General features: G+C 43.0%; 1 protein-coding gene across 2 annotated transcripts in view; it reads left to right on the top strand.

Moving 5' to 3' along the window:
• Positions 1–6,000, top strand: part of CPQ (carboxypeptidase Q) — a 479,409-nt gene that overhangs the window by 430,183 nt on the left and 43,226 nt on the right. The window lies entirely within an intron of this gene.

Genomic DNA, 6,000 nt, shown 5'->3' with positions numbered 1-6,000 from the left:
TTCTTTAACTTTGAGTGGCTTTTTGCAAACACTTGCTTACCCTGGACCAGTAGTATTCAAACAATGTAATTGAGAAGCTCTTGTAAAACTTATTAAAAGTGCAGGTTCCTGAGTCCCATACCGGAAACACTATTGTAGTAAGTCTGTGGTGGGATCTCGAATCTTCACTTTTCTTAAGTTCCCCTGATGATTAAGATGGGTGTCTGGGAACCATCCTTTGAGGAAGAGGATGGGTTGAGTCCTTACGTGTTCAAACAGCAACTACCTACTGCAACCACCTAAGAATCAGATGATCTAGGCAGTGTTTTCCCAGGTTTATTAATGTTATCAGGTTCAGAATCAAAGACTACTTGGCCTGAAAGCAGTTTGGTAGCTACTGAGAGGGCTCTGGGGTAGGAAGACCTGGGTGAGTTCCAGGGCCCTGTTGATGAAGCTTTGGCAGCGTTGAGCGACTTATTACCATGACTCAGTTTTCTAGTATATGAGGGGCGATAATTATCTTTGCCTTCTATCCACCTAATACCAATGCTCTGACAAATGTTGAGGCACAACTTGTGAAAATCAACTAATTCCTACGTGGTACAGTAGTTACATAAGTAACAGATTTCCAGAAACCAAACACCCATAGAAAACCCAGCATTTTCCTTATGTTTTACAATAATTTCCCTGAGTTTCAGATGATGGTTTGTAAGACTATTTCCTCAGAGACTTTGCCCATAACTTTCAACTTTACCTTCATCCTGTCTCAATTCATTTCTATAAAGATATCAAGATGCCAGATTACATGTCATGTTTCCAAACCAGCCTCTAACTGGTACCCTTGGAAATATTACATTTCCCATGCTCAGAACCTAGGAGGTCAACCATATTTGACTCACTGAAAATAGCAAACAGCTGCTGAGCTAGCCTGAGATAATATATGGGATAAAAAGTCAGGTTAAGCCACAGAGGCCTTCCGTTCCCAATCATGAGTCAGTGTGTGGGTGCCTCTATACAAGACTGCATGCAAAAGAGAAGGAGCTGAGTGAGGGAAAGCTCTCAAGTGGTTCTTTGGAATTGGAGTTTCTTGAAAGGTAGCATCCTTGCTTCTTCACTAAAGGAACCTCTCTCATTGTTTTACCCACTTCATCCTTTCCAGACATTATGTGCACTTCAGAGCAATGTGCGGCAAGAGCGCCTGTCACCTCTGCTTTGTCAAAGGCCAGGGAGATGCCTGTGTTGGAATAAGGCGGGTCTATCACTCGTTGCACAGGAACTTCGTTTTAGTCTGGACTTACTTATACAAAACTATGAAGTGGCTTGTTTTCACTCACTTTGTCAGTCACAGAACGCCCTTGTCTGACGCTGGTGTCCTGTGAGGTTCTTCATGTGTCCAGCAGGAGAACAAGGCGGCCTGGCTTCTTTAGCAGCCCTGCCGCCTACCTGTAAGTGTCACACCAGTTCCCGGATGTCAGGGGCTGCTTTCTTCTTTTTCAGCGCGGATGTCCTGGTAGTATAAAATTAGTTTTAGAGCAGTATGATTTTTTTTTGTCGTGAACATTTCAGGTTCTCTTCATAGGTGCTGTTTTTTTTTAAGTTAATCTTCAGCTTTGCCATGGTTTGTTTATAATCAGTTTATCTGTTCTCAAGTTGTTTGTCCCTAGCATTTAGGAACTTATGCGTTTGGGATATTTAGGGATTTAGAAACAGTAAGAAGAGTGAGGAGAGGTTCCTCCCCATGAAGCGGTAGATCAGTAGGGAAATTATAAGGAGGAGCAAGGGGATATAATAGAACTACCATACAACCTAGCAATCCCACTACTGGGCGTATGCCCTGAGAAAACCATAATTCAAAAAGAGTCATGTACCACAATGTTCATTGCAGCTCTATTTACAGTAGCCAGGACATGGAAGCAACCTAAGTGTCCATCAACAGATGAATGGATAAAGAAGATGTGGTGCATATATACAATGGAATATTACTCAGCCATAAAAAGAAACAAAATTGAGTTATTTGTAGTGAGGTGGATGGACCTAGAGTCTGTCATACAGAGTGAAGTAAGTCAGAAAGAGAAAGACAAATACCATATGCTAACACATATATATGGAATCTAAGAAAAAAAAAAAAAGGTCATGAAGAACCTAGGGGCAAGACAGGAATAAAGACACAGACCTACTAGAGAATGGACTTGAGGACACGGGAGGGGGAAGGGTAAGCTGGGACGAAGTGAGAGAGTGGCATGGACATATATACACTACCAAATGTAAAACAGATAGCTAGTGGGAAGCAGCCGCATAGCACAGGGAGATCAGCTCTGTGCTTTGTGACCACCTAGAGGGGTGGGATACGGAGGGTGGAAGGGAGACGCAGGAGGGAGGGGATATGGGGATATATGTAAGTATATGTATAGCTGATTCACTTTGTTTTACAGCAGAAACTAACACACCATTGTAAAGCAATTATACTCCAAAAAAGATATTTTTAAAAAAAGAAAAAAAATGATGCATTCCTTTTCCAACAGGCACTTCTGTAGAAACACTCAGTAGAGAGGGATCCTTCCTCAAGAGGTGTGGGAAAGAGCCCAGTGATGCCACACGAGTGGCATCGATAGCTACAGAGGCTGAACTCTCACTCAATGTTTAGTACCCTGGGCACGCGATAGTGATCCCTCTTCTTTGCCGGACTCTTTGTAAGGGCTAAGCCTACCGAGAGGTTAAACCACCAATCAAAATTTGAAATCTTTAAGGGAAACCATTTGCCTGCAGTTTCTTTTCCTTCTACTTTAAAGCCTTGTCACAGCCAATATCTAGAGCCTGAGGCACCATAAGGTATGAGGCTTCATAAACAAAGGTAGGGAGTGTCCTTGGTAAGCCCCTCCTTCTACTGTTGGGGTATGTGAAAGCCTCCTTGCTCCTTTTTTCTTTTCTTTTTTTTTTCTTCTTGTTTCATATTGAGCATTCTGAAAAGAACAAAATTCTTCTCTGATAACTCATAAAACACTTTCGTGCTTGGCTCTCCAAAGATTAAGAATTGGACACATAATTCTCCATTCATTTCTCAAGTGTCAAGAGAGAATTGAGTTTAAAGGCTCCAGTTCCCTTGCAGGTTACCCTGTTGATCTAGATGAATTAGTATTCAACACAGCTTTGGGAAAATCTCAGATGATCTGCAGGTTTGCAAATTGTTCAGACTCATAATGAAATCCCAGGCTGAGGAAATCACTAAGCAGTTCGTGAGCATGAGCTTTTCCCCGGATGTCTGGACATCTTGGATCAATTCTGTCACTGGCTTCTTTGCCTCTAGACATTCAAGGGCTGCTTGAGAAAGTCACATACGCACCAACTTGGTGCTGCTGCAAACTCATGGCCTCCAACCGTAGCCGGGCCTTCAGTGAGGCCTCCTGCTTCTGCTATGTGTCCTCAGTCACTTCCTCTCCCAAACGGTCTCCACCGACATCCTCCCGTTCTCCATTTTCTCCCTCACTCAGGAAGGGCGGTCCATCATCCATCCTTTCCCACTCTCCCTTTTGGATACAACAGGGTATGTGTCTCTCTTCTTATCCATGGCTGTGTTCTGGGTCCTGTACCCTTCCACACCCTCAAGCACCTCAAACTGACCATTATAGTTTCTATTCTATAGCTTCAGTCCTTTCTCTTCCTTAAAATGTTTCCCTTCAGAATTTAAAATATTCTCAAGTCTTTAGCATTAAAAAAAAAATGTACACACCTTTACGTGACTGCGTGCCCTTCCAGCTCTTTTCTTTGCAGCCAAGCTTGTCTCCTCACATTCATTCCTTTTCACACTACAGTCTGAATTCCACCTGGGACAGTCCACCAAGGCTGCCCTTCCCAGGATTCAATGGTTCTTCTTTTGCCCAAATTGAACAGGCCCATGCTAGTCCTTTCCTTACTTGATTTTTCTGAAGCATTGACACTGTTGAGCACTACCCACATCTTGAAACTGTTTACTTCCTTAGCTTCTATGCACTTCTCTTTCCTAGTTTTTGTACCTCCTTTTCCCCATTCCTTTTCAAGTCCCTCTCCTTGTGCTGGTCTCTTCAGTGTTAGTATGTATAAGGTATCATCCTTAGACTCTTCTTATGCAGGTCACTCTTCCTAGAAGATAACTCTATAGATCCCCAAATCTATATCTCCAGGTGTTAAAATCCATGTAGCCAACATTACCACTTGGATGCCCTATGGGTAGTTAAACTCAACATGCCCAAAACCGAACTTTTATCTCACTCTCACTGCAACACATCTCTAGGAAGAGCAGAGTATCATCCTAGTCACTCAGACCTGCAAGCTTTGCACCGACGTAGATCTCTCTTCCTCATTCATCGCTCTCCATTCGGTCAGTCCCCAAGATATGCCAATTCAACCTAAATATAGCCTCTTCTCTGCTCATTGTGCTTTAAGTTAAGGTATTCAAGTTTCTCATTACTACATTGTTTCTACCTAGTTTCTAAAATGTGGCTTCTCGGGCTTCCCTGGTGGCGCAGTGGTTGAGAGTCCGCCTGCCGATGCAGGGGATACGGGTTCGTGCCCCGGTCCGGGAAGATCCCACATGCCGCGGAGCGGCTGGGCCCGTGAGCCGTGGCCGCTGAGCTTGCGCGTCCGGAGCCTGTGCTCCGCAACGGGAGAGGCCACAACAGTGAGAGGCCCACATACCACAAAAAAAAACCCAAAGACCATCAACAATTTTCTAGTGAAATTCTTCTTGTGGTGGTAATAATTACATTTATTGAATTATTACTATATGCTAGGCACTCTCTAAATGTTTTACATGTGTAATCTTATTATTAATCTCTTTTAATGGGTGAGGGAACTAAAGATGAGAGAGGAAAATACCTTAGCCAAGTGATACATCTTATAAGCAGTGAAATTTGGATTTGAACACACGGAATAGTAGTTCAGAGCACAAAAAGAAAGGGAAAATGTTTTCCATACCCTGACACTAACCTTACTCCATCCTATTACTTTGTGAGAGGGATACCGGAAAGGTCAATTCAAATGTTTATTATATATCTAATTTGCGATTGAATTGGGTCTTTGAATAAAATACAGTTCTGCCCTCAAGTTTGCCACCTAGAAAGGTACATAAGATATGATACCACAATAGCTAGGAAAAATATTATAAATGGTAAACCTTACAAGTGATAATTGAAACCTGAGGAAGTTTAAGGAAAAGTCAGGAAAGTCTTTTTGGAAGCGGTGGCATTTGATATGTGCCTAAGTTAGGTCCTAATGGGTGGAGCTGTCCAAGGGGTGAAGAGTGGATGAGATTTAGAGGGTGGTTATAGGGAACAGACAACAGCCTCATATTACCTGTCTTTATGTCAGAGGAGTAAAACAAAGGCAAAAGGCTTCAGCAGAGTCTTTCCCCCTCCATGGAGGGGAAGAGGAGAATGTAGTCACTCATGGCTCAGGACCCCTTGGTTGCTGCCGTGCAGGCATCTGTGGAAGCAAGGAAATATGCCCCAGCAACTTTAAACTGACATCTGCTTCCCTCCCTCAGCTCAGTCCATTCGCACGTTAATTGGTCTGTCTGTGCCTGCTTCCCTAGACAATGAGGTGAGCTTCTTTTATTTTTAACATCTTTATTAGAGTATAATTGCTTTACAATAGTGTGTTAGTTTCTGCTTTATAACAAAGTGAATCGGTTATACATGTACATATGTTCCCATATCTCTTCCCTCTTGCGAATGGTATCTTAACATCCCGGGAGACACTTGAGCTATCCGGAGGCCTCAAATTTGAACCCTATGGTTCTAGTCTTGAGAAAGGTGTTGGTGCCCTTTTTCCAAGCTATCATGTTATGTCTCTTCTGCCCAGAAAGCAGCCCAGTGGGCTTGGCTCTTCTACTCCGTGGGCTTCTCAGGAGATCGCAAGGACTCTTACTCACTGAGTCTGATTTGTTGTTGTTGTTGTTTAGTAGAGAACTATTTTTTGGATGCATTTTCTTAGGGAAAAGAGTTAATGATCATAGGCAACCTGAAGTTGGTAGTGGCCAACTCTGAC

The sequence above is a fragment of the Monodon monoceros genome, unplaced genomic scaffold (assembly GCF_005190385.1).
Source record: "Monodon monoceros isolate NGI ecotype Baffin Bay Population unplaced genomic scaffold, NGI_Narwhal_1 Super_Scaffold_14, whole genome shotgun sequence".
Taxonomy (NCBI): Eukaryota; Metazoa; Chordata; class Mammalia; order Artiodactyla; family Monodontidae; genus Monodon; species Monodon monoceros.
Note: the sequence above shows the minus strand (reverse complement) of the source record. Positions and strands in the feature narration are given on the sequence as shown.